Raw genomic sequence first — 5953 nt, forward strand, 5'->3', positions numbered from 1 at the left:
GTACTGTGTATAGCTCACTTTGGGATTCGTAGGCATTGTAACTACTTTAAATTATCAGTGACATATTTTCTACCCATAAGTATGTGTTTGAACTTCTTTGTAAAGATTTAATATTCATTTGCTTAGCTTTCTGAATATTCAAAAATATGCACTACTTTACGGATTCAGTATTTAATGTCTATAAGACATGTGCTCTGAAGGAAAGGCTGTAACAAACGATGTTGGAGCTATTTGCACAATATTTGTAACACGATGGTGGAGCATGTGGTGGGAGGTGAGGCCTGAGTCAGATTTGTCATCAAAAGAAGAAATTTACTTGTGTGTGTGTGTGTGTGTGTGTGTGTGTGTGTGTGTGCATGTGCATGGTGATTGCTGAGGTTTGAACAGAAGGCCTTATGCTCTCATTTGGCTGCTTTGCTCAAGGCTGGCACTCTACCACTTCAGCCACTTTGGGCTTTTTGCTGATTAACTGCAGAGAAGTACCTCATGAATTTTTCTTCCTGGCTTCACTTGGAACCACAGCCCTCTCAAGCTGAGCCTCCTAAATAGCTAGGATTATAGGCATGAGCCACCAGTGCCTGGTGGTTTATGTGTTTGCTAGAGGGTGGAGACAGGACACTGAGGAGTGAGAGCATAATGGATATACAGATGATAGAAGTTCTGGAAATGGATGGTAGTGATGACTTCACAGGGTTGTCAGTAGCTTAATGGTGCTCAATTATAGATGTAAAAAGGTTAGCTGGAGGTAGCTATAGCTCATGCCTGTAACCCTAGCTATTCAGGAGGCTGATATCTAAGCATGTTAATTCAAAGCCAGTCCAGGCAGGAAAGTCTGTGAGGCTGTTATATCTAATTGAAAAAAAAAAAGACCGAAGTGGAGCTGAGCTCATGCAGTAGAGCACTAGTCTTGAGCACAAAAGATCAGGGACAGAACCCAGTCCTTGAGTTCAAGCCCCAGGACTGGCACAACAATAAAATAAAATGGTATGCTTTACATTAGGTATGTATGTATAGTTACACTACACATTATGTATATACCACATAATTGTACAAATGGTACAATTTGACTTTATTTAATTTAGTTGTTGTTTCTTTTTCCTTGTTCTGGCAAGTAGAAAGGTGTTAACTAAAAACCCATTACTTCTCATCATGTAGAATAACTAGAAGGTTAAAAGGTGGCAGAATGAAATATTTATGGAATATCCAATTGCTATCATTTCACCCTCATCACTAGCTTATTATGCTAGTGTCTGAATGTTTTATTAGTGTGCCAATAAGTGGTTAGTTGAATCAAGAATGCATTCTCACACAGAAGATGTAAGAAGAAAACACAAGAGAGTTTAGTTGAAAGAATTTTTAGAGTTGGCCCCAAATAAGGAGATGATCAAAAATAGATGTTAATGTTTACCTAATTCAAAGAAAACCAAGCCAATATCAGGATTAGGTAAACATTAAGAGATAATGTATTTGGGGTGAAAGCTTACCGGTGAAGCACTTAGGTAGCCTGAAAAAATAAGAACACAGAAAGGCCCCCATAGCTCACTCTTGTAACCTTTGCCACTCAGGAGGCTGATCTGAGAATCAGAGTTTGAAACCAACCCAGGGGACTCTATGAGACGCTTATCTCCAACTAACTACCAAAACTCTAGAAGTAGGGCTGTAGTTCAAGTGGTAGAAAGCTAAAGTTCAGGACCAGCACCCGACCCCTGAGGTCAAGCTCCAGAACTGGCAAATAAGTAAAAAATAAAAGCCCCAATCCTCTACCAACAACAGAACAGTAGAAAAAGAAAGAGATATCAGTTTATATAGAGAAATTTTGCTCAAAATGATTTTGGAAATTAGATAACTATTAGATAATGCATTTATTTTAAAAATATACTGTTCTATTATTGTAAAGTTGATATACGGAGGGTTTATTACATTTATATAAGTATGGTCATGTGCACATTTCTCTTTGAACGGTGTCACCTCTTCCTTTATTTTATCCTAGTTTTTCCCTCCGGATCCCACTCCCTTACAAGTTGTATAATTCATTTTCAACATAGTGTCTAGTGATCTTCATTTGCCCACCTTTTTGTCATACCTTTGCTCCCCCTTACCCTCCTCAAAACAGAATCGTGGCTTAAAAAACTGGAAATTGTGATTGTCCTGCATTAAGTAAGTTTTGGCCACAAAATAGGAATATCGAGCCACTTCAAACATTATTTTCTGGTTAATTTCCAAGCTAAAGAAACTAGTTGGAAATGTAGAGTAAAATGTAGAGTGAAATATTGCAAGTGTGAGGGCCAGTGCTTGAGTTACATCTAGAGTGCTTTATATATGTCAGAAGGGTCTGATCACTTGGTGAAAGCTAGATTGTGGCTACCTGTGTATCCATCATTCAGTGTGTGTTTGAAACATTTTGCAGAATCATAAAATAGTTAAATGGTGGTTTTGAATTTTAAAAATGTGTGCTTATTTATATAGATATGGAGGTAGGAAGATTGTATGACCCACATAAGTCATTGTGAGAAGGGATTAAGTTTGTCACATCTTACAGCAAGAACAGCTTGACTCAGAGGTAAGGTAAGCTGTTTGTGTGTAAGGAAGATCACATTTAGGTTAAAATGTTCTTGGAAGGATGGATAAGAAGAAATACACTTGACAGAGGTCTATTTTTTCAGTCAATGTGTATGTATAACCAGTAGTGCTTGAAGTCAAGGCCTCACCTTTGTTTGGAGGCTGTATGTGGGGCGGGGTGAGGTTCTAGGAATTGTTCTCAGGGTCTCTTGCTTTTCTCTGGTTTGTGTTTGTGTGTGCACACACCCCTGTGCATATCTGCCCATTGCTTCTCCAGACATAGGGCTTGAATTCAGGGTCACTGACTCTTGCTTGATTTAAAATTTTTTTTTGTGGTGAGGTACTTAAACTTGAAGGCTTGAACTCAAGGCCTCTGGATCTGAGTTTTATGTGGCTTTTACCTCTGTGTGTGTGTGTGTGTGTGTGTGCATGTGCGTGTGTGCATGCATGTGTGTGCATGTGCATAAACAAGTGCTCACATCTGTGTCTGTGCATCCTTGCCCCAGAAGTGGGGCTTGAATCGAGGCACTGTCTCTTCCTCTCATCCTCTCTCCCTTTTAGTCTCTCTTGTCTCCCTTGCCCTCCTCTTTTCTTTCTTTTTGTGGTGAGGTACTAGGGTTAGAACTTGAGGCCTTTGGTCTTGTTTGAAAGTTTTGGTGTTGGGGTTTTTTGTTATACATATATAAATTATTTATATAGTTAAAGTGTTTTAAGGAAGGGTTACACTGCATGAATAGGGTAATGAGTACATTTCGTAGCAAGCAGTCTTACCTCCTCCTTTGCTTTCCCTCTACCATCACTTCCCTCTCAACCTCCCCAACTCCCCCTGCCACCGACATTGTAAAGTTCGTTTTCAACATAGTGTCTTCTACATCTCGTCGTCACAGTGGGTCAGGCTGCATCCCATTTAAGCATTCTGCCATATCCCTTCCACTCCCCAAATTACAAAAATGTTTATACAAGATGCAGAACACTAGCATCAAATCCAGTGTAAACGGGTTATACTGTACAGGAAGAGCATACAACAGAAACAGAAGAATCACATAGTGCATTATAAGTACATTAAAAATACTACCGAAAAAGAAAAAAATACTTGTGTCCCTGTCTTGGGGTACATTTTGCTTAACATTATCTCATGTGGTCATATGTACATAGCTGTTGTGGTCATATGTACATAGCTGTTGTGGTCATATGTAGTACATAGCTGTTGACCTTCTCTGCTCATCCTAGACATGTACTAGTCATTGCAAACAAGGGAAACCATGAGACCTGTTTCTTTGGGCTTGGCTTACTTCATTTAATATAATTTTTTCCAAGTCTTTCCATTTCAATTTCTGATGGAGGCATAAAAATCCATTGAATTCCACATTCTCTTGATCCATTCACCTACTGAGGGTCATCAGGGTTGGTTCCTTTATCTTAGCTATGGTAAACATGCTTGTGCTGGTAGCTTTAGTATGGTCTTGTTTATGATCATTTGTGTAAATGCACAAAAGTGGGATTGCTGGGTCATAAGGGAGATCTATGTGGAGTATTTTGAGGAACCTCCATACTGATTTCCAAAGTGGTTGAACAAGTTTACACTCCCACCAACAATGCAGTAGGGTTCCCTTTTGGCCATAACAAAATGCTGAAATAAGGATACAGGTTTCCCTATTGTTACAATAAGATGTAGAATACACTATATTGAAAACAAACTTTACAACTTGGGTGGGGGGTGAAGGGGAGAATAGGGAGGATAAGGAGGACATGGGGAGCTCTGGAGGGAAGGGATGGCAGGGGAAAAATGGAATATGAATATGAAATGTAGTCAGTTACCTTACTAATATAACTGTAATCCTTGTATGCAGTATTTTACCATAAAAACTATAAAATTAAATAAATAAATATTGGTACTTAAAAAATTTTCAGAACACACACAAGTGGCAGTTTACAGAAGCATAGAAATCATTAGGGGCAGCAGTAAGTGGACAGCATTCTGAAGCTTGAGATCAGAGTTGGGACTGGATGTGGGGATCAACAAGAAATTGAAAACTGTGTTCCACACGGCCTATTGAGTTCTTCTGTTTTCCTGGTCCTAAACCAGATATTGGCTTCACAAGGTATTCTGTTTCCTAATTGTGTAGGTCTTCTTCTTTCCTGCCTTATTTCACGGAGCTTGACTCCACCTGAACACAACAGAAAATGAAGTTAAGACAAATACCCATTTGTTGCCTCTCTTCAGGGCTTTTCCTGGATCTCTTGTTATATCCACTTAATATTGAACAGGTAAGGGTTAAACCTCCTTGATTACTTGCTCTGTCATTTCCCAGGCTTTGCTTTTAAAGCACAGCTTTCCCTACTATTGTGAATAATTTATTCAGCTTATCCTTTTCTTTCTTTTATTAAGAGGAAGTATCCCGCTTACACATGTGTCTAGCCCCTCATTTCTTTTTATTCCTCCTTACAGAAGTGCATTTATCTCCTTGTTGCTGAGCACTTGTCTTTCCCTTAGCCTCACATTGGTGGTGTTCACTTTCTAGACTTAATATCTTGGTTTTAGTCATATGATTCATTAATATGCCTTTGAGGTTCCATAACCTTGTAATGACAAGGTGGATCACCTTAACAATGATAAGAACAGATTCCTGGATCATTTCCACACTGGTTTTATGTATGCTTATAGACTTTTTATGTTTTTTTTGTGCTGTGTTATGTTGCTGAGTTGTTTCTGGTGTGTAACAGTGTTGCTCGTGTAGTGTAATGTCTATTGTTTTCTTTTAGGCTCTTGGTCACCTCTTGTGTCTTGTTCTTAGGATGGTGGTGAGCCATGTAATGGATGGAGATTTCTTGGATGGTACCTGGGGTTAGTAGCCCAGTTTACATTGTGTCCATCCTAGAAAGTAGGTTTCTGTGATGGTGTCATCCTCACCCAACCCTACACTTTTCAAGAATGTAGCTTGGTCTTAGGTGATCTTTATAATCAATTCAGACTGAGAAAGATGTTACAGTCTGAAGTGAAGGTATTCCAAGTTCTCCTTGTAATCCCTCTTAGTAATGGTCATGTGATCTCTAACACTTCAAAAACAGATTGTAGAAGCAACTCTCACTCAAGAAACAGCTCCAGATTTTCATTTACCTTTGAAGATGTCAGTTGGACTTGATGCCATTGTTCCTCAAGTAAATCAAGTGTGTTTTGCTTATAGTGTTATATCATAGAATTAGAACTTGTTAACATGACTACTTTTAGAAAAAGACCCATTATATGTATGCCTTTATTCACTTTTAGACTTCATCAAAGAATTTCCATTTTCATATATCACCATCCCACTGATTAAGGTAGGTTTCATGGTAAAGCAAGCTTAATCATGGATAAGTTCCACAGAAGTGGATTCTTTGCAGTCCTGTGAGTGTA

The sequence above is a fragment of the Dipodomys ordii genome, unplaced genomic scaffold (assembly GCF_000151885.1).
Source record: "Dipodomys ordii isolate 6190 unplaced genomic scaffold, Dord_2.0 Scaffold40, whole genome shotgun sequence".
NCBI lineage: Eukaryota > Metazoa > Chordata > Mammalia > Rodentia > Heteromyidae > Dipodomys > Dipodomys ordii.